This window comes from Triturus cristatus, chromosome 7 (assembly GCF_964204655.1).
Source record: "Triturus cristatus chromosome 7, aTriCri1.1, whole genome shotgun sequence".
Lineage (NCBI taxonomy): Eukaryota > Metazoa > Chordata > Amphibia > Caudata > Salamandridae > Triturus > Triturus cristatus.
This window is the reverse complement of record NC_140590.1, coordinates 344,718,497-344,736,890: the sequence shown is the minus strand read 5'-3', so window position 1 is coordinate 344,736,890 and position 18,394 is coordinate 344,718,497. Positions and strand designations below refer to the sequence as shown.

The following is an 18,394-nucleotide window of genomic DNA, read 5'->3' as shown; positions in this document are numbered from 1 at the left end:
CAAATATTATTTATGTAAAGCAGTTTCACTTATCATATTACACAAGGTAACCTCTTCTTAGAGTAACGTACATTAGTAAACAAAAACAGTATTGGAAAATGAAATGGAAATCCCCCGCACAAATACCTTAATTACATAATGTCAACAGTAAATTGTATTTTTAAGTATTTCACACTCCCTTGTTCACATATGACCATTACCTTATGAAACAAGGAATCAATAAAGCTACTCATTGGAATACAATTAGAGTTAGCTTGTCAGACATATGAAGTCTTGAATACTGCAATGAAGAGTGTAATATATTTCTTAGTCCAATTCACTACTTGTCTCAGTCCACCCGTTCTTCAAGAATTCATTTAACAAGTTTCCATTGGGTACGGGAAGGGCCATACCACCTCTCTCGTGCAATATGAAGACCTGGGTTTACCAGCAATCTGATATCTCTGTGCTGGCAGCAATCTAGATTTTTCATCATCTGATCCCTATACGCACGCTCAGCGCCATGATGCTCCCTTCGGAGCGAACGTTTGCGCTTTACAAATACCCAAAAATACAAATACAATACAAATATCCGCCGACGAGTTACGACCTCAATGAACAAATTGGTACCGGGTTTCTTTTGTAAACAAATGTTATTGTGTCAAAAGTCACATACAGTTTGGGGCCCCCTCTAACCGAGGGTGACCACCACCACATACCCCACTGAATATTGATGCTGACAACTCATTTACATTCATCGAAATCCAAAATTATATAAAGCATAACAACATGAACCTAATAAACCCAAGCCCTTTGCATTGCTCCACAGCTACATCGCTTCTTACGCAAGTTACATTGCCACCCCAATTAAGTTGCTCGCACTCCACCCACCCCCTTCACTACTCGGCAGCCCCCATGAGTAAGGATGACACAAGTGTTTCTGTCGGAGGCACAGGCTCCAGATAGATGCCCCTGTAGCCTGCCCATCTCTTCCAGATTTTGGGATGCTTTTGAGGGCATCCCCTAGCCTTAAATATTGGTACCTCCATGCCCATACATAAGTCTATTTCCTTTTTCCAGGCCGTCAACGATGATGGGGTACGCGCCTATCCATTTTGGTCAGAGTAAGCCCGAAAAACAGTAAGTGTTGCTTATAGATGTTACCCCTGATACCCTCCATGATATGTAGAAGGCCCAGTCTCGGTGAAATAGGGATCTCCCACCTCAGAACTTCCGAGAGGCATGACATGACCCCTCGCCAAAACTTTGCAAGCGCCGTACAGTGCCAGACTGTGTGTATGAGGGACCCTTCTTCATGTCCACAACGCAAAGAATCAGGAGAAGATATTAATCCCGCCCTCCACAACCTCTGTCTGGTGTAGTAGGCCCGGTGTAGATAGTTAAATTGGATAAGGAGTAACCGGGTTGCTATTGCCGCACCCAGCGGGGATACTAGCGCCTCCGCCCAGTCATCCCCCTCCAATTGGCCCAAGCCAAGTGTCCACATCTCCCTCAGTTTGCCTAGTGTAGTGGAGCTGTTCGTCACCAGGGATTGATATATTTTCGCATTTTTGTGTTCGCTCAGGTCCCCCATAAACACCTTTGCTTCAATGGGATTAAATTTGGGAAGGACGTCCAGCCCTGAGATGCTAGGGGAAATGGCATGTCTAAGTTGGAGAGACCTAAAGAATTGTGTTCTTGGCATATTATATTCTTTTTGAAGATCTTGAAATTATTTCAAGGTTGAACTCCTCATAACATCCCCTAGTGTAGATATGCTTATGTTATCCCAACCACGGAAGCCAGCTAACGCAGCCAGTTGCCGTAGTCCACCATTATGCCACAGTGGAGTCTCCCCGGTCAGTCTACCTCACTACCCTATTTTGTGTAGGGTTTGTTTCCACAATTTGAACACCATCTGCATCGCGGGCGGTAGAGATCGGCATCGAGGCGCCAAGTATAGGATAGTGTGAAGTGTTGCATCTCCCATCTGCCACCGCTCCACCGCATATGCGGGGTCCTGCCTATCTCCGTACCACCGTTCATTTAGTACTAAAAGCCGCATAATAGGATTGAATATCCGCTGTCGCAAGGTCCCCACAATACGCTGACTGAAAGTAGGTTCGTAGGGCTATCCGGGATACTCCCCCACCCCACATGAATTGCCCCAGCTCCACATTAACCTGTCGAAACCAGGTGTACGAGAACGGGTATGGCTGATTCTGCAATTGATATAGCAGACATGGAAGGGATACCATTTTGAAGATGGCTGATCTGCCATATATCGAAAGAGGCATGTGCGACCAGGTTCTCTTCTCATCTCTCACCGAGTACAAACAGAAGCAATATTCTTATCCCACGACGTGCGTTGTGGTCGATAGATAGACCCCAAAGTACTTCACCCTCTCCGTGGCCATCTGTACCGCCGATGCCCATGGGTCAAGTCTGTTGGCCCCCTTTAAGGGGAAGGGTGGACTTACGAGGATTCATAGAGACCCGAGGGTTCGCCAAATATTTGCATGATACGGAGCAGTCTCGAGGCCCATCTTATTGAGGTCTATTAAAAAAAATAAAACATCATCTGCATAAAGAGCGATGCGATCTGAGTTCCTGTGCGACCACTCGAAGCCCCGCACCTGCGCGTCGATGCGCACCCATGCCGCCAAAGGCCCCATTTCCAGGGTAAATGGGTATGGAGACAGGTGGCAACCCTGCCGGGTGCCCCTTCCTATTGCGAAGGTGCTGGAGGTGGATCCCGCCAAACGCACTGAGGCAGTAAGGTCCGCATATAATAATTTGAGATACAATAGAAATCAGGGCCCAAGGTTGAGACCACTCAGGAAGGGTAATAAATAGACCCAGCGGAGGGAATCAAACGCCCTATCCATATTCACCAGCATTAGTGCGGCAGGATCATCATAAGCTTCAATGGACGCGATGGCATTATGAGCATGACAAATGTTATGACATGTTGCTCTCTGGGGCATGAAGCCAGCCTGATCTGGGTGAACCATATGTGCTATATGCGGCTGGAGAGGATTGGCCAATGCCTTGGCCAGTATTTTAGCCTTGATGTTCAATAAGGAAATGGGGCGGTATGACGCATGCTGATCTGGGGGGGGACCTGGTTTGTGGACTACGCCCTATCCATATTCACCAGCATTAGTGCGGCAGGATCATCATAAGCTTCAATGGACGCGATGGCATTATGAGCATGACAAATGTTATGACATGTTGCTCTCTGGGGCATGAAGCCAGCCTGATCTGGGTGAACCATATGTGCTATATGCGGCTGGAGAGGATTGGCCAATGCCTTGGCCAGTATTTTAGCCTTGATGTTCAATAAGGAAATGGGGCGGTATGACGCATGCTGATCTGGGGGGGACCTGGTTTGTGGACTACAACCACCTCAGCATGCCTCCAGTCCTGCGGGAGGCGGCCCCGAACTAGTGCGTCGTCCATGACCGCAAGGAAATGGGATCCCAATTGGGAGAAATATTTCATGAAGAATTCGCAAGGGAATCCATTCAGTCCCGGTGCCTTACCGGAGTTCAGATCTCCAAGCGCCGCGTTCAATTCTTCTGTGGTTAGGGAGACGTCTAAGTCAGCTCTTGCATCGTCGGAGAGGGCCTGTGGCGGAAAATCATCTATATAGCATTGAATTGTTTCCTCCGGCAGAAGTTCTCTGGGAGCATACAGCTCTGAGTAATAATCAGCAAAGCTTGTTGCAATCAACACCTGGTCGCTAAGAACCTCACCATCAGGGTCCTGTACACTCCGGATAGACTGAGGCCGCAGAGCTACTTGGCATAGCCTATGTAATAATGTCCCCCCATTGATAGATCCTGCTACGAGATGCCAGCCAAGCTAATCGGGCTTCATCCAGCAATGCACTTGCATGCGTTTGCTGCACATATAGCATCTGGCGATGCACCGGACCCCCCGTTCGAGGTCAATCATTTGGGCCTCCAACATCAGAAGTGACTCCCGCCAGAGTTTACGCGCCGCCGCGCAATAGGAGATGTCAAAACCCCTTAGCGTCGGTTTCATGGCCTCCCACATGGTCTCAACTGCATTCACCGATCCCATGTTGGTCTCCAAATATCGCTCAGTCGCCTCGTGTATGTGTATCTGGTACTCTTCTTTTTGTAAATGCCAAGAGGAGAGGCTCCATCGGAAGGCCTGCCCCTCGGGGCCTATCTGTATCTGTAGCATTACCGGGGAGTGATCTGAGAGACTCCTTAGCAGGATCTAGTAGGCATAAAAATATAATCAAGGCGGAAAAGGAGTCATACGTCCCTGAATAACAGGTGAACCTCTGGTCCTCCCAGCGATGTATCAGGATTGCGACTCCCCTGGACCCCCTAGTGAAGCCTGAATGAAACACTTAGGTGTGTCTGTATCTCAGTATGCACAGTGTTTTAGTTCCCATCAAGTGGGTCTCCTAAAGCATTAGGATATCGGCATGGTATTGTTTAGCTTGCTGAAGTATGGCCCCTCGTTTTATTTTATCCAAAGCCCCTCTCCCATTCCAGCTGACTATGCGGAGCTCACCCCCAGAAACATGCATTTTATCTATAGGGACCACCATAGGCCGGTCCGTGACTGGAAATGAGAGTGGTGTGCAGCAACTACTTGGCGGGCCATGGCAATATGGTGTATGGAGGCAGCGCAAAAATTTTACGTAAATTCCCCAACTTTCCCCCTTCCCCCCTATAATTTAGAACTGTTGAAGTACCTGTTGTGGTGGGGGTGGTGCGCTTACCCCAACTGGAGCCCGGCATCCGCCCCTGCCAATAATTCCCTCTCAACCAGCCCATTAACAGCGTGCATTCCCCTTGACTATATAAAGTCTGATAAAGGTATTGGCCCCCTCTCTTTCCCCATCTGCCTGTATATGCTCCTTCAACGGCCAGCCCTTGCGGCTATCAGGGTATTGTAGTCCTGTGTAGGGGATCCAAGGAGTCTTTATTGATGTCGCTGCGGGACTTGGATCGCCTTCTTGATTTCGACCTGTTGCTCTCTTTTGCTTTGGGCTTTGGCCGTCTGTGGCTGGTGTCACTAGACGATGAATCTGATTCCAGCCTGGGCGGCGTGTTGGGCTCCATTCAGGTAAAGACCTCTTCTGGCGTTTCAAAGAAGAATGTGTGGGACTGATATGCCACTCTCAGTCTAGCTGGATATAACAATGCATATGGAAGTTTCAGGTCTCGAAGGCGGGCTTTGGCGGCCATAAAGGACTGCTGTTTCTGTTGGACTAACCTCGTATAGTACGGAAAAATAAGGATGCGGCTGGAGGCATAAGTAAGAGACCCCTTCTGTCTGGCTTGTTTCAGGATCACGTCCCCATCGTAGTAATTTAATATCTTCACGATGAGGGGTCTTGGCCGGGCTCCAGAGGGGGGTTTCTGCATCATGGCCCTGTGAGCCCTCTCGATGATAATGCATCTGGGCAGCGAATCCGGGGGGAGCCAGTCTACAAGCCACTGAGTAAGAAAGCGCTTTATATCATTGCCCTCACACCCCTCAGGAAACCCCACAATGCGTAGATTGTTCCTTCTAGCCCTGCTCTCTGCATCTTCCACGTGGGACGCCAGAGTTTCCAGAGACGTCACTTTCTTCTTAAGTGTGGTAACGGTATCTTCTACTTCCGATATTCTGGTTTCGGTCTCTGTGATGCGCTCTCTGCAGCATTACGCAGGTCTTGCCTGATGAGCATTACGTCGGAGCCCACATCACTGATTTTAGCATCCAGAGTATCCCTAGCTTGCGTTATGGCCGTCATGAGTGCAGTGTTGTCTGGCATGACTCCGGCCGTGCTTCGCTGTTCCGACTTCCAGTCCCACTGCCAATCATGCTGTGGTCTGTCCCCCGAGGCTCGAATCCAACCGCTGAGATTGAGGCCCTCCACTGGCCTCCCACGCTGATTACACACTCACCAGGTCGCAGTTCCGAGTCTCCCGGCGCTGTGCACACACAGCATCCTCTGTCGCGGCTCATGGCCGACCTCCCTCCGCAGCGCTCGTCTTCTGCGGCCGCCCACTGGTATCAAGTCGCACACCCAGCAGGCCACGGCTGCCGCTTTGGCACACAGAGATGTCTTCCGGCATGTCTTTTCGGTTCTACTGCCGATGTCCGCGTTTGGAGTATCCGTAATCGTCTTGCCAGGTTCCAAAAGTCCAATGTGGTAGGATATTAATCGGGATATTTAACAGGGGTTCCAGGAGCTCGCCTAACGTGCGTACGTCATGTTGGACCGCTAGGCCACGCCCAATCGGCACCATTTTTGAGGATGAGGTCATCATCAGGGCTTATCACCTTTTACAACGTCTGGGCCCTCTAAATGCAAGTGAAAAACATTCCTGTAATCTTTGTAAAAGATCCAGAATACCTAGGAGACTTCAGTTGTATTGGAACTAAGTGCTCCATGGTCTGGATGTACTTGTCTATAAAAACAGCAGAACAGATTAGTGAAAAACTATTGGAACAGATAAAGGAACTGGAAGAGTCTATAAAAACCAATCCATCAATTTCTGATGCAAAGGGTGAACTGGTACATTACACAAGATCAGGTTAATTTTTTTGTTATTGGGTGCACAGAGATTAAGTAATGCTGACGCTGTCCCTATGTACTCATTATTTACCCTCTACCTGACAAATGGGAGCAGCATCCGTCCCTCCCTCCTCCTCCAGTATCACTGCATGACCGCCCTGCTGCCTCTTCCTGTCGTCCTCCTCCTCTCAAAGCTCTAATTTCAAAGCACATTCACAGCTGCTCCCCTGGGACTGTGAGACATTTTTATTATATGTGAATCCAAGCAACCTGAAGATGTTGAAGTGCTATACAAAAGTGCCAGTTTCATTACACAAGTTCAGATTTTTTTTTTTGTGTTGAGGTGCACGGAGATTAAGTGATGCCAACGCCGTCCCTGTTTATTCATTATTTCCCCCCTACCCGACAAATGGGAGCATTTTGCTGTTGCTGCTTTGTCCAGTGCTCCCAGGGGCTGGGACAGAGGGTGGGGCTGGGGGCTTGCTGGCAAACGGATGGTGTGTGCCGTGTTTTGAATATAAAATTCTGGAGAAGGGCCTGGTTTCATCTGTTTTTCTGCCCGAAAACAGATGAAAACTCCACTCCCAGCGATTGGGAGCAGTTTTCCTGCTCCTGCTTGCTGGGAAACAGAGTTACTGTTTGCTCCCGCTTGGTGGGAGCCGAAAAAGCTCCCACCAAGCAATAGCAGACTTCTATCTCCCAAGGGTTGGCACCTTGGTAGACAGGGAGACGGCAGTGGGGGGTGGGGGTCCCCAGGGCAATAAATGGGTTCAGGAAGGGGGCCACGCAGCTCCCTCCTTTTCGAATGCTTGACTTTGCCTCGGGGAAGTGGTGGTCGCTGGGGCTCTTAAGAGCCAGAGAAAGGGGTCCACGCGTCCCCCTTCAATTTTTGAATTAAGCACCAGGGAGGTAGTGGTTCTAATGACCCTGAGGAGGGGGGTCTGACCGGACCCCCTCAATTTTCTAAATAAAGTCCTGGGAAGTGGTGCACCCCGGGCTCTTCATAGTCTCAAGAGGGGGGCACGTGTGCCCCCTCCCAATTTTTACCAAGCCCACTGGGACCTGGCTCATCAGGGGGTTAAGCCTTAAAAAAGGGTAGGAGATCGTGCTTATTTTTAAAAAAATATTTTCACGAGGATTCGCAAATCTTCACAATGTTTGCCGTGACATTTTTTAAAATTCTTTTTGGCCCTGGCAGGGTCCCTGTGGGACCTTACCACCAGGCCTAGGGAGTCAGGATATTCCTACTCAGCCCCCTTCTGTTTATGTTCTGTTTTTGTTTGGGACTCGGCTGAGTCTGAGTCACAAAGTGTCTGCCAACACTTCCTGATTGAAGTGTTGGCAGCCAATCAGGTCTCTGCACGAGATCCGTCTGGTTTGCAAATGGTCAGCACCTTTAGATATACAAATTAGTTTTTCCTTTAATATCTCGAAATCTACTCAACATATTTACACCAAATAACAACAAGCATTTGCAATGCAATCAGTCTCACATGTTGTGAACTATTTTGTTTTTAAGTTATAGTTAGTATTTAGTAGTGGAGTGATATGTGGAAAATAGTGCTAATTCCACACCAAAGTTAAACAACTGTAATCCGCAAATCTGTTGAATGGAGTTAATCAAAAAAAGATATAAATTGGATTTTTTTTCAATTAAGTCTTCCTCTTATATGTTTACGCACCCAAACTGTCATAATACAAAACAAGAACATAAGCTTAATTAGATAGTGCCCAGCTAAAAAAAAAGCACACATATTTGTCCTACTTTTTTTTATCAAAGGTCACAAGTCAGCGTGCTGAGAGAGCAGACAGGGTGCAGGTTGGAGCAGGTATTTCAGGCATACAGCTCAACAGTAGCGAGGGCAGCTGGCCCTGACAGTGCCCAATAGTCAAAAGCTATATGGAAACAAACTAGTCCATAGGGCAGAGTGTACACCTGGGAAAGGCACCAGCTTAACATTCTCATGACATAATGAATACTGACCAAACAAATATCGTAAATGTGGGCATGTATCTCTTGTTAGTGTAGCAAGTTCAGGAGCGCCGGTGCCCCGCCTTATTGGGGGAGTGAGAGAGGGACGTGGGACTGATCAGAGAAAATGTACAATCAAACAGGATGGTAAAAGTAGGATACAAGTAGAGAGCATAAAAGGGCAGATAGTAGGAAAACGGGTGGTAGGGACAAAAAGACCGGTGGCTGAGTCTGGGAATGTCCAGGCTTCTCTTGTGGCCCTATCCACTTGAAGTGGTTATTTTCGTTGCCGGGTATGCAGAGGTACTAAATCTGGTGGCCTTGTATGGGGTGGAGCTGGTCTTGAAGATGATGTGTGCTTCGTGGGAGATCCATGAATTGATTGAACGTCTTCAGGCCTCTGATGAGACATGCTACGGCATGTGGAACCTAAAATCTACTTTCGATTATTTGCCATGTTAGCTTTTCACCATTATTAGTTAGACCTCAAGTTTTAACCTCCAGCTAACCGCAGGCATAGGACTCCGCTGCAGCACATGGTAGCATTCCCAGGCAAAATGCAGAAATCCTCCAAAAGGTGATGATGTAAAATGTAGATTTTGCTCATTAAGGGTATCACACACTTAGCACAAGAACATTTCTGTTACATGTGCAAAATTATCCTGCCTCCAGGCTCATATATATTTGTCAATCAGAACCTAGAGACCTCACAATGACAATCGGTCAATGAACATACACATTATTCAAAACATGTCTGTAATTTGATCACATTAGTTCAGATGAACTCTACCAGCAGGGATTGGCAGGATACCAGGGCTCTTCCACTGCCCACAATGTGCTCCAGGATGGCAGCAGTTCAGGTGAGTTTTGATGTACAGGGCTCCACAACAACCAGGAAAGTGTAGAGTTTTGCCACAGTAGTAGTATTTTGTTCCAGCAACAAACTAGAGCTGTAATCGTCAAAGGCAAGACCTCATCAGCACTGCTGGAGAACAGATGGACAAAGGCCCAGACTCCACTAATTCCACTGAATTGGGCTTTCTGTACAGTGGGGTGATTTATTGTGCTGAGTGCGGCACAGGCGGCTTATTAGTACTGTTGTTCACAGTCACAGAGCAAATCATTTATTTTGCGAGTGTAAAAACAAAACAAATTATGTTTTTTGTACTTCCTCTCAAGAAATACATCCTATCGAGCAGGTTGAAATAGTACTAAAATGTACATGCAATGCACTGTGCTGAAGTGTACTGATTAAATGCTGTAAGTATTATTATTTTTCTTATTATCTTACTAAAGTGGAGTGATACCACATTCAAATTTAGAAATGAATGCCTTTTTATTTCTCGAAAAAGGACATCTTGTGATTTGATTTTAAAGCTTGTGTGGATGTCGGCTGGCTTTAGGGAACTTTACAGGAAAAATACAGATTACTGAATCTGCGTGCTTGAAGGTGCAGGCCACATAAAAGCCTTGGGGGCCGAGAAGTAAACCAACAGAGAGCCCTGGACACAAGGACAGGAGCACTGCTCCCACCACCTGACTCGGACAAGAAGGGAAAGACTGAGTGTGCCAACCGCCAACCAATGCACGAAATCACATACCCCACCCCTCATGAAAGATCAAATCTAACTCCTATTAATTTAATCTACCTCTTAAAAACTGGTGCAAACGTGTGGCATGCTTTCCTTAAGAGCGCAAGACGAATCCCAATAACTAAAAAACATACTAACCCTGGGATCTGAGTATCCTGCTGCCCAGCGTCAAGTGCTACAACACCACGTATGGGGTAGTAAGTGGTATGTAAATGCAATTACAATACAAATACAATATATAACTCACACTAATGGTAATCTCTTAATACTCAGTGGTTGATCAGTTCATTGTAGTTCATACAGGCTGCATAATAATTCACTTTTAGTGCTTGACACTCTGACATTCAATTGAGACAAAACTGCTAAGGGGCATGTTCAACACCCAGTACTGTTCCAGTACACAGCAATAAACCACCCATCACAAACTGAAGAGGCATTGAATAACTGAAGATATCTGCCACAGGCCGCTGGCCAACAGAGGACTTTAATTTCATCAGCCACTGCAGGTCCCAAATAGCTACATACTGTGACGGCTTCAGACATCTCATCATGACAATCAGATATGGAATGATATTAACAATGTCCATCCTAAGAGACCTCTTCATCATTTCTACCTGTAACCCATGCCTGCTCAGAACCATTAACTTTCAACAAAATATCTCGGAATGGAAAACCTAGTGCAGTAACCAGTTAAGTGAACTAGGAACATAACAAATACCAAAATGGGACTTGCAAAGCTGCTAAAAGCTGCCAACTTACTGAAACCATAAACTGCACGCTTAGCTCTCACACGTCTTCCTCCATCACACTGCTAACTAAGCGCTGTGTCCCATTTCACATTAACCGTGGTCCTCACACACAGCATGGAAACAATTCCCACACAGGTTCAAAACAAAGACAACACACTTCCAACCAAACTCTCTACAGGGTTTAGCATGCTTCCACGGTAGGCAAGGGCTTCAGCACCCCATATAGGCAGTGCTTTAAATGGGCAGGTACTGTCCGGTATGGCGTACCGGCACTTTTTTATTTTGAGAGGGAGAGTACAGGAACTTCTCAAGAGAAATGCTATACTTATAATTGGAGAGTACCGGCACTTCTCAGAAACAAGGAGGTACTCTGGTACAGAGTACCTGCACTTCTATTTCTTCCATTTCAAGCACTGCATATAGGGTTACTAAGTGCCATATAAATTAAAAAATATATATAATATTAACAGTCACTGAAAAGAGAGCATTTAATAACGCGACCGATGCCAGAGTTAAAAAGAATAGTGATGATGCAAACTGTATAATCTCTGGAGCTAGTCAACTTTTGAGAAAATAGTACAAAAAATTAAAGGAAGAAAAAATATCAATTGCCCAGCAGAGTGCATCAACACGTCTAATCACTGCCGGACATTTTTTTTTCTTCTCTAAAGAGTACCTTAATGTCAAATTCTCTTCGTAACTTTCTCCTAATCTCGTTTTGCGTCCCCGACCAAACCACACTGTTGTCACCGCTGGCTGCTCAGTTGTTAGCAACTATCTCCAGGAAATGCAAAAGAGGGGCGGTGTGCGCCTCCTCAATCATGAACCTAGCCAATCAACAAGCTCGTCCCAAGGCCCTGCAGAAAACTGCAAGCTAAGGAGGCGCAAGCAGCAGAGGTAAAACTGACTTATGTTAAACGGGCTCTTCTCCAGTTGTCCCGCTCGTTATTTTTTCCAATAAAATAAAAGTAATAACATGTTGTTTTGATTTGTTCTATTTTCCTCTAAAGCTGCACGTGTTGCATTTAATATTCTGTACGATATGGCTTGTCATAGCTTTCACTGAACCACTCCAGCAAAAGAAACACTGACAGTAGTGTCCCTTTATTTAGTGCACTGCCAAGTGGGAATCTGGTTTCATTCCTTAGTGTTTTTCCCCTTAAATAGTGCGAAATCGACTCGAAGGTATCGGAGCGCCTCACATAAGCCCCGGTTGCATTACACAAGGTCAGTTCATTTGTTTTGAGGAGCAGGGAGTGATGGCTTTCCCAAAATTGTAGGACATTGAGCCCAAGTCGAGAGAGGCTCGCACCTGGTTTCCCAATTCCAAAGTCGGCAGCTCTGGCTGTGCACCACTTCCGGATTTGAATAATAGGAAGGCGGGCCCCGGGGGAAGTGAAGGTCGCAGACCAGTCTTCCCCCGGGGAATTCGCGCAACGACCGGAAGGACATGGTGGGGGTGGGATCATAGGAAGGAGAGGGGCGGGAGTTGGGAGGGTATATAGGTGTCAGGAGAGGAGTATCCGGCCTCTTCCTGACACCTGAGCACCACCGGGGAGGGAAAAGTTTGTGGAGATTATTGTAGGGTTAGGCCATCTGCCGCTTTGTCGATCGGCGGGGGGGGGGGGCTGACACTGGGGGGACCGTGAAGTTTTCCACAACTGTCTTGACGGCATGGTGATTTCGGTGCGGCGGACGTTGGAGCGGCATGGAGGCTTGGCTGGGCCGGCCGGGCGGATACTATACGTCCTGGGGCGGCGTGGCTGGCGGAGGCGACCGTTCGCTTCAGGTAGGGGGGGAGGGGGGGGCTGCCCGATTGCGGTGTCCGGGATGCGGGGTGGCGGGGGAGGGCCCTGCATGCGGGCGCGCCTGTCGTCTGCGCGTGCGTGCTTTGCGGTCCATGCGGGAGGGGGTTTGGGGGCTGGGACGGCTCGCTCGGCAGCGCGACCTGGTCAGGCGGCGCATGGCGGGACTGAGGCGCGGGACGGCGGGGTATGCGTGTGTCGCCCGGCGCGCAGTCCCCTTGGGTTCGAGCCTCGCGGTCGCGCCCCCCCCCCCCCCCTGCTTAGCACTTGCCGACTTCACATAGAGCGCTTTGACGTAGGTCCCATCAGGCAGAAGCTGTCTATCCATAACCGGGGTCAGCATAGGGCATGTAAGGCATCGATCGAAGCTCATCAGGACGTTGCCGTCACTGCCCTCGGTACTCTGTCGGGAGCAGGTCCGGACTACGCGTCCCAGGCACTGTTCCCATTACGGCGCGCGGGCCCCAATGTCCCCACAAGCAAGCGGGGGCCCCATTTTAGCGCGCACATACCACACAAAGCGCATTGAGACCGTTCGCGCCGCCGCTTTTAAAATGTGAGCGGCGCGAAAAACGGTCATTTCAAGTGGCTCCTTTACTTGCTCCAATTCTTTTTCTTCTAGTGGGCGGTTGCGGCGCTGCTACTTGCTGGCCTTTGGAAGAGTATTCTGTTAGTTACATTGCCTGTGTGGGGCGCTGCAATTCACACCCACAGCTAGGCAGGGTTCGGCACAGGTTCCGGGGGGGGGAGGCGGGGGCAGGGGCAGTGGAGGCGCAGTGAGGCAGGGTGTTGCGTAGGTGCTGCAGCGGGGGTAGGCGGTGCAAGGGGAGTCAGGGAGCAGCAGGCAGTGGTGGCGGGGGTCATCGGAGTCCAGATGAGGGACTGCCAGGACGGCATGAGACCCGGTGGTGCTGGGGACCCACTCAGTTTAGCAACCGAGTGGGGGGGGGATCCAGGACCGGCGGAGAAGGCCGGCAGATGAGGGGTGTTGCCAGCGGGGCGCACAACGGCTCTGAGACGCTGGCCAGAAGCAGTAGGGGGGTCCGCGGCGGCCTGCCCTCCTTCGAGGGATTCGCGCAATGAGCATCGCAATTTTGTGAATACTACCGAGTTCCGATTATGTGCGGTGTGATGGGTGGTATGACTGGGGTTGGGGGTGCGGATGGAAGCCTGTGACGGAGTGCGACGGTAGAGGTGTTGGTGTGCCGGATGCAGTGCGATGGGCAGGGTGTCCGATGGCGTGGCGTTATATTGTGAGGTTTAGGTGTTCACGCCCTGGTGGGCACCGGGTGCTAATGTTTAGGTCGGTGCAAGGAGCGACTGGCGTCTCCAATGGGGCTTTGGAGAGGGGGATTGCCAGGGGCGGGGGGGGGGGGGAGGGAGTGCAGGTAACCGGTCCATTGTGTTATTTGTTTCAGGCGCTGCGGCCTCAGACGGCGCAGGGACAAGGAGCTCCGGTCTAGAAGAGGAGGTCCTGGACGGACGCTCAGGTACATGACTGTGGGGGGGTTTTTAAATCTTGGTGTCGTACTTTGCCGATACCGGTCCATGCCCTGGTTGTCACCGGGTGCTCAATTTCTGAGTTATGCAATCGGTGGTGATACCTGCAAGGATTGGTCCGTCGCCAATGGGGCCTTGGAGTGGGGAATTGCTCTGGAGGGAGGGGGGAGCAAGGTAACCAGTCCATTTATTTGTTTCAGGCGAGTGTGGCCTTTCGACGGCGCAGGGGCGAGGAGCTCCGGTCTGGAAGGGGAGGTCCTGGATGGACGCTCAGGTAAATGACTGGGGGGGGTTTTCAGCCTTGGTGTCGTACTTGGCCGATACCGTGTCTACGCCCTGGTTGGCACCGGGTGCTCCATTTCTCAGTTTATGCAATGGTATTTCCTACAATGAGGTAAGGACAATGCTGGAGGCCTGGGGAACCCAGGGCCCACGTGACGCACAGCTGGTCAGCGGGGGAGTTCGGTGGTGATGCATACAAGGATTGGTACGGCGCCAATGGGGCCTGGGAGCGGGGGATTGCCCTGGAGGGGGGGGGTGTGTGCAGGTAACCAGTCCATTCTGTTGTTTGTTTCAGGCGAATGCGGCCTCGGATGGGGCGGGGGCAAGGAGCCCCGGGCTGGAGGTGGAGGTCCTGGACGGACGCTCAGGTAAATGACTGGGGGGGGTTTTCAGCCTTGGTGTCGTACTTGGCCGATACCGTGTCCACGCCCTGGTTGGCACCGGGTGCTCCATTTCTCAGGTTATGCAATGGTATTTCCTACAATGAGGTAAGGACAATGCTGGAGGCCTGGGGAACCCAGGGCCCACGTGACTCATAGCTGGTCCGCAGGGATGGTCGGGGGTGATACATGCAAGGGTTGGTATGTCGCCAATGGACCGTGGAATGGGGGATTGCCCTGAAAGGGGGGTGGGGGTGTGGGCAGGTAACCAGTCCATTTTGTTGTTTGTTTCAGGCGAGTGCGGCCGCAGTCGGAGCGGGGGGTAAGGAGATCCAAAGGCGTCTCCGTTTTGGCGAAGGAGGTCCTGGACGGATGCTCAGGTAAATGAATTGGGTGGTTGAAGGTCTTGGAGTTGCACTTGGAAGCTTAGGTTTCACGCCCTGGTTGGCACCGGGTGCTCATTCCTCAGGGTCTGCAAGGGTAGTCCTTCGGTAAGGTGGGGACGATGCTGGGGGCCTGGTGAACTCGGGGCTCGACTGACGCGCAGCGGAGGCGGCAGGGGAGTTCAGGGGTGATACATGCGGGGTTAGACAGGGGCCTGAGGGCCTCAGTATCTGGCGCGCGAGGGTCGCGAGGCGTGACGAGGGCAGTGTTCTGCTGATGGGGACTTGCAGGGGGACTGGTGGAGGTAGTTGTGGTGATGATACAATCAAAGTAGGGAAAAAGAAGCTGTGATCCAAACGGCTTCCAGCTAGTCATAAATAATCAAGGGAGAATGGATCACTTGTTGCTGGCACCAGGGTTCAGGTGGTTGTATCTGATATAGGTAAAAAACCCTCAATCACGTCAAGATATGTATGGGCGGTATATCTTGGTTCTCCGCCTTTAAATACGTGATAGCATCATCATTGGGTTTATTCCATGCATCCTCCAACCCGGAGGGAACCACTGAATTCTCCAGTAGTGATCAGGGAAAATAAAAATGATAAAATAAAAAAGTGAGGAGTGCTCAAGTGAGTGATTAAAAAGAAGTGTTCCTCATGCTACCTATAAAAAAGTCTTTATTCTGATAGGTGCTGGGGAAGCGTTAAAAAGGTCAAATTGCAGATAGGATGTGTAATGAATCCTCTGCGATATTAAACGTAGTGATCGGTCGACATGTTTCAGCTCTTGTAAAGCCCAGAGGAGGGTCAGGGAGCTTTCTTCAGGACCTCAGGTGAATAAAGAAAATGGAATTTTTTTTTTATCAATTACATGTAGAAGTTCCAATGTCAATTCAGATGGACTTCGTCAGGATTAGTACCTGATATTTTCACAGTACGAGCTCCGTACGAGGACTGGGGCCGAGGGGAAGTGGCTCCTTTGCGGAGTGGCACGAATCTTACGCCTGTTGGGCGGGCACGGAGGTGTCAGCAGGAGGGCTGTTCAGGGGGGGGGCCGGGGGGGAAGTCGGAGATTGGGGAGATGGCGGCCTAGGAGGGTGTGTGGTGCCGTGGTAGGGAATAGAACGGTTTGGGCGAGGGTTTTGGAGAGTTTGGGGATGCTAAGGACAGGAACATGATACTGCGGGACTAATTATTCTTTTTCTACTGCAGGTGGGGGGAGTGGCCTGGGAGCCAGTGTGGTCGCATGGACAGGCGGACACTCTCCCGAACGTTGGGCAGCAACAGAGGCGACATGGCGGGTGTACGGATGTCATCTGGCAGGGGAAATGTAGTCATTTGGGATGTATGTTGATTGTGGGGGAACGGGGGGATTGACTCGGGGTGAGCGTGGCGGCCAGTGGGTGACTGTGCCATACGATATGGGGAGTGACTCCACTACAAGCGAAAAACATTGAGGAGAGGGTTCTTCGGAACAGGGCAGGTCTGATTTATTCCAAGAGATTTGGCATGGGAATTGGTTCGATGACGAGGAACTTGGGAAGCGGGTTAGGAAGCAGCACTGCGCAGTGCAATGAAGGGTCTCTGGGGGACGTCGAGCATGATTCCAAGGAGTCAGGCTGCAATGGATGAGGCTGTCTGGGGGACGCTGGTGGCCTGGTGGGGAGGGGGGCCCTTTCATGGATGGGGAGGCGCCTGGACATGTTTCTGGGTTTACGAGGGACACTGGAGTAAGGGTGGATGGGCATCCACCGATGGTGCATTGCAGAGGAACAACTTTTGTGGGGGCGGTTTAAACATGCTTTACGGCTACTAGCCCACTGGTCAGGGGGACTGTTTGAGGGGACGGTTGGTTTTGGGATGGAGCATTTGTTATGGCTGGATTGCCATGGAAATGTACCTTGTCAGAAAGTTGCGCTGGCTGTATGTGTGCATGGTAGGCCACCGAGGGTGCCTGGCAGAGGACGGATTTTGAGGGCTGTCGAAATTGCTTACGGGGGTACGGCCCGCAGGTAATGGGACTATTGGACGAGGCACAGGCGGTCTTGTTGGGGGCTGGGACGCTCTTCAGGGTTGGGGGGCTTGGCGGGAAGGTTACTGGATTACAACGGATATTGGCTGTACGGGTGGATGGTCATCCACCGACGGGGCCTTGCCAAGAAGGGAGTTAGGGGGCCAGGATTACAGAGGGACGGTCCACGGTTAAGGAGCCGGAGGGAAAACAGCGAGGTGGTTGTTTGCGATGGTACGATTTGCACGGGCGGGGTTTCGTGTTGAAAGGCTGCCGGAGGCCGCAGGACATAGTTTCAGGGATGGATGGGCATCCACCTGCTGTCTGGAGCGTTAAGTTGGGCAACTTGGGGGGACCGGTGGTCCTACTTCGACTAGGTGCGCCTTTCGCAGTCTGGGGTGTCCTGGCGAGAGAGAATGTTGGACAGGATGTAGGTTTTAGGGGATGGGGGGTCATCCACGGGGTGCCGCACGGTAGACGGGATGGAGGCGAAAGGCGCACTAGAGCTGGGGGTGGGGCAGGGAACCGCCCTCCGGGGGTTTCCCTGGTTGGCGGTACTTTGGAGGGGTGGGTAGTCACATACGGGCGGATCCACCCCTCGGGAGGGGAGAACGGTACACAGGTGACTGATAGCGGGCGCGGGAAGCAATGACCAATGAAGGAAATTACACTGAGGATGCTTGGAGGGCAAGTGATGGGGAGAGGAAGGAGGTCACCGAGTGAATGGGGGAAGAGTCTAACAGGTGAGATGGTTTTGAGAGTGGATGAAAGGAGAATGAGTCGGTATGGGTTGGGGAAAGGATATTTATTGCATTTATGTACTGTCGAATAAAGTCTAAATGATTGCAACCATGTCCTAATAAAATGGCCTTTTACGCTTCAAGTAACAGCGTGGAGTGTGGTTCTTGCGCGAGGCGGGCCCCGGGGGAAGTGAAGGTCGCAGACCAGTCTTCCCCCGGGGAATTCGCGCAACGACCGGAAGGACATGGTGGGGGTGGGATCATAGGAAGGAGAGGGGCGGGAGTTGGGAGGGTATATAGGTGTCAGGAGAGGAGTATCCGGCCTCTTCCTGACACCTGAGCACCACCGGGGAGGGAAAAGTTTGTCCGCCCACCCACCCTACAGACATTAGGCGAAGGGTGGGGATAGATTTTGGGCTGAGCGTGCCAGTTTAGGGCAGGGTTGCAG

The 18,394-nt window shown here is 50.5% G+C and overlaps 1 protein-coding gene across 3 annotated transcripts in view; it reads right to left on the bottom strand.

Moving 5' to 3' along the window:
- The window catches only part of LOC146809624 (outer dynein arm-docking complex subunit 1-like), a 358,293-nt gene that overhangs the window by 170,441 nt on the left and 169,458 nt on the right, over positions 1-18,394 (bottom strand). The window contains exon 1 of one of the 3 annotated variants that reach the window (XM_085616473.1): positions 11,522-11,636. The exons of 1 other annotated variant lie outside the window; for it this stretch is intronic. The gene's annotated coding sequence lies outside the window, so the exon portion shown is untranslated. Of the gene's footprint in view, positions 1-11,521; positions 11,637-18,394 lie in introns of those variants that run through there. One more of the 3 variants, XM_085616474.1, reaches the window with a different exon arrangement.